A 4,805-nucleotide genomic window follows, 5' to 3' on the forward strand; every position below is an offset into this window, starting at 1 on the left:
AAATGACTGATACACTGTGTCGTCATTGGCATCATGTGTAACTAAATTAAACTTGATGCTTAAAGACCACCTCATTCTTACATCATGTTAGCGATGTGTGATGAACCCTAGAATCCATCCTTGTTCGAAGTGTCGTAACCATGTACGAATGCTGTCTTCATTATGGCTATGAATGTGTCACTTGGAATTGGTAGCCTAATGATTCCTACAGGTGGTTGTGAATGACAGGTGGACAAAAGAGAGTGCAGCGCAACAGATTATTCTCCAGCTGGGAACATTGGTCCAGCAGGTGAGCCGTGAATACAACTGGGAGCTTCGCGTGTTCAAAATTGAAATGCTAATAATTTACAATGGTCAATGTGTGGCTGCAGGTTTATAGTATTCATTGGAGCAGTTACTGAAGCATGCAGCAAGTATGTTTTATGAAAACATGCCTTAACGATAAAACTACATGTTCTGTTATGAGCAGACTACATACTTCATGAATACAGCCATACAAATAGCTATGGGATGCATGTTAAGAACCTCTTAAGGATCCGTATCCTTTTTTTTAAATTTTCGCCTAAAATGGCATACCCAAATCTAACTGCCTGTAGCTCAGGACCTGATGCAAGGGTATGCATATTCTTGATAGCATTTGAAAGGAAACACTGAAGTTTGTGGAAATGTGAAATTAATGTAGGAGAATATAACACATTAGATATGGTAAAGGATAATACAAAGAAAAAAACATTTGTATTTTTTCTGTACCATCTTTGAAATGCAAGAAACGCCATAATGTATTATTCCAGCCCAGGCGCAATTTAGATTTTTGCCACTAGATGGCAGCAGTGTATGTGCAAAGTTTTAGGCTGATCCAATAAACCATTGCATTTCTGTTCAAAATATTGTATCAAGACTGCCCAAATGTGCCTAAATGGTTTATTAATAACTTTTCAAGTTCATAACTGTGCACTCTCCTCAAACAATAGCATGGTATTATACAACTGTATGATTGTCTGGGCTCTTTGGCCCTCATCTTGCTTCAAACTAGCATTGGCCTAGATTATATTTTTAATGAATGGCAATATGTGGGGATTAAGTGGGATAAAACATGCAGTCCATCAATATTGATGTTGTGACTATCGTCGTAAGGAGTAGACCAAGGTGCAGCGTGCTCATGATAAATATGTATTATTATACTCAGAACACTATACAAAAACAATAAACAAAGAAACACGAACATCATGTTCTGCAGGCTTCACTGAGCAATACAAAAACAAGATCCCACAACACCAGGTGGAAGAAAAAAAAACCCTACTTAAGTATGATCTCCAATTAGAGACAACGAGGACCAGCTGCCTCTAATTGGAGATCAGCCCAAACAAAACCAACATAGAAATACAATACTAGAACATGAACATAGAAATACAAAACATAGAAAAACACCCCCTGTCACGCCCTGACCTACTCTACAATAGAAAATAACATCTTACTATGGTCAGGACATGACAGACGTAATGACGTGCTTTTATAAGAGTAGGGAATAAGAATAAGCCAGTCAAGACATTCATAATAGGAAAAACCCTATTAGGAACCATTATACAGGTGTCCGTGCTGCTGACTGACCTAGTTATGCCGACACCTCCCTGGCACAAAAGTTTCAATCAACATTGTCAGGAATCTTCTTGCTTCTAGAATAAATTAATAATACAATGGCAAACACGCGGGTAACGAACGATTTGCTACCTATGCCGTCCGTCAAAAGCAAAGGGCATGACAACATCGGACCAATGTGGCCTCACACTCATGCGCTTGTGCCATCCCCGCGGGTACACCTGGCCCATTGAGAATATGAATAGCCGCAGCTTTTGCCATTTACGCATATATGTGTATTTACTATAATTTCAAACTATGCCCAATAAGGAATGACCTAATATTGTAGGTTTTGCTTTAATATTGTAGGTTTTAGTTATATATTTATTTTATCACAGCGCGTTGCCTGTTGCGAAGTTTGGATATCAGGTTTTACGTTCATGAGTAAAGCTTACCCATGCACATTTGGTTTCCATTCAACTTAAAGCCTAAATTGAACTGACAGGTTGTAATATAGCAAAGGCACCGGGAATGTGTCAATTTAACAATAGTATTTCTTGCCAGACCAGGGCGTGAAGTCACAGTCAAGACTAGTGCAACTGGATCGGGAGAATTCTGTCCCCTATTAAAATCCACCTGCCACTTGGAGAAGAAAGTAGTTGTGTTTGGATTACAAAATTGGAGGTAAGCTCTATATCGATTTTATCTAGTCATCTGAGATGGTGGTCATATACAATTCCATATATCACGTGCTGTTTTGTTGTCAATATAATTTATAACCAGAGGTGACAAGTGTTTTGATTTTGACAATTTCATGATGATGACTTGTATTATTGACTCTGTCGATGCAAGGTCTTTTGCAATCTACTTACAACCTACTTGCAACCTACTTGCATACATGGTGATAAGGTGATATTTGCTTTGGGTCAAACCTAATTGTAGAGCATCACATGATTGCTGTATGGATGGTTGAAGCAGAACAGTGTGCATTGACAGTCCTTCCTACTCTGTTTGTCGTCTATTTATAATATAATCTTTGAACAACAATAGCTAATATAATTTATCTTTATTATAATTGGATTGTGACATTCAGAACAACAAGAGCAACACTGAAGCATCCATTTTGGTGACTGTGGTTTAAGAAGCCCATGACAAGGCACCCACACCTGGATATTTGCTTATGTTTTCAACGGGGGACAAATAGACAACAGACATTTCACTTGAGCCAGTCCCTGTTATGAAGTCTTCAAAAAGTGGATCAGCATGTGGAGTCTCTGAAAAAGGCTACATCCACATTGTTAGTCACACTGTGGTGTATGCTGGAAACTCTGAAAGTAACAGAAAATAATGGCCTGAATGGTCTTCCTCTATTCTTTCTTTCTCCCCTAGTGAGAAGATGTGTTCTCCTATGAAAGCTCAGATTTGGACTGGTGTGAGGCGAACTACAGGCACTCTGAAGTACACTGTAAGTGAACATGATTTATTTCTTACAATATCCAGCTGAGATATACACTACTGTGCCTTTTTAAAACTCCATTGCGGTGCACTTGTCTAATGTATTGTTGTATTTTATTTGTTTGAGGAGGACCATCCTTTATGGCCACAATGATGATGGATGAGGTGGACAGGTACATCACTCACTGCATTACATTGTGAATCCCTCTGTTAGAACAGTCCTTTCTGTTTCTCCAGATGAGCAGTCTGATCTTCTTCGTGATCTCCCCCATCATGCTGTACCTGCTGCACCCCTACGCCAGGGAGAGGAACCTGGCTGTACACCTGGTCTGGATCATGATGATGATGTCCACTCTTCTCTCTAAACATCAGGCCAACCTTCATTAAGTTATAACTTCACTCCCAAGGTGCCCTCATCGGTCTGCTTTAGATACTGGGTAGGGCCGGGGCTAGGGGCCATTTAGGAACTGGGCATCAATGTGTGTCCCCTCCCTACAGGTCTCTTCTCTGCCTACTTCCACATGACCCTGAGCTTCATGGGCCAGATGCTGGATGAGCAGTCCATTCTGTGGGTGCTGAGGCTCTGCTACGCCCTTTGGTTCTCACTCAGGGTATTCCCATGCTTCCTCAACGACAGGTTGGCCACCATAACACCTGCTCAAGGCTTCTGCAGCCAAAACATTATCTGTGAATACTGGAAGTAGGATATACGGTGTTTCACCTTCCTGTCTCTATTCAATGTAACCATGGGGCAGCGTCCGTGTGTTCAGATCTCCCTGCTACAGGATCATGCGGTTGTTCTCTCTGTATGGACCAAACGGCAGTACGTACTGTAGGCTGTTAATAAGGCAGGAGACAATGACAGGATCTTTTTACAGGGCACGCCAGGTTAAAACAGAAGCCATGCTAAGCCAGGAGCCTGACAACCAGGCCAGGAGCAGCCTGCAGTATGCTATATTCAGTCGGAGAGAGGGGCTTCCTAGCTTTCTGAATGACTCTCCCATTAACACTGTGTTAATATTAAAGTAAAGGGTGGGAAAAGATGAATGCAATATTAATGAGAGTGTGAACATAATCCCAATTGAACTATAAAAAGGGCCCACCCTGTGCTCCTTTGTCAAACCCACTGCCAACGCCTACGTCCTCAACTGCCTTGCCCTCTACATCACCTACTCATTGGGTCTGGAGATGAGGATGTAAGGCAATATCTCTCATTATTGTACTGTACATTACTGTCCAGTGCACATTCTATCACTCCATCAGTTCACTGTCTGATAACTGCTTTCTGTTCCTCTCTTGCTCATGCTCTCACTCTCTCTGTGTTTATCGCTCTGCTTTATTTTCCCCACTCACAGCTGTACTGACCAATAGGTGCTACGGTGATGATGGTCTGGTGTTGGCCTGTGGGGGATGGCAATCATCTACTGGATCAGTGACTGTTTCGGATGCATCCTCTGGCAAAAGCTCAACTTCTGCTACCTGCATGGCATCTGATAAAAGTAGGGGATAGGATGTGAACAGAAGTTAGATATAATATTCTCTATTTGATGTTGTGAATAATCATGAACAGACTGACATGTGTCTATTCACCCTCTAGGCACATTCTGATTGTGATGGCTGTAGCCTACGCAAGCACCCTGATAGCCTACTTGGATGCCAACTATGAGATACCTTACTCCCTGCCAGGCCTTCAGTACTGGCCCAGTGACAACTGTGTCCTGGGCTTGCCTTACATCGTCCTGAAAGGAACCATCAAGACTCAGAAAAGATGTTAG

General features: G+C 41.7%; 1 pseudogene; it reads left to right on the forward strand.

Moving 5' to 3' along the window:
- The first annotated feature begins 2,015 nt into the window (after positions 1–2,015).
- LOC106584235 (alkaline ceramidase 1-like) lies at positions 2,016–4,805 on the forward strand (annotated as a pseudogene).

The sequence above is a fragment of the Salmo salar genome, chromosome 23 (assembly GCF_965601325.2).
Source record: "Salmo salar chromosome 23, fSalSal1, whole genome shotgun sequence".
NCBI lineage: Eukaryota > Metazoa > Chordata > Actinopteri > Salmoniformes > Salmonidae > Salmo > Salmo salar.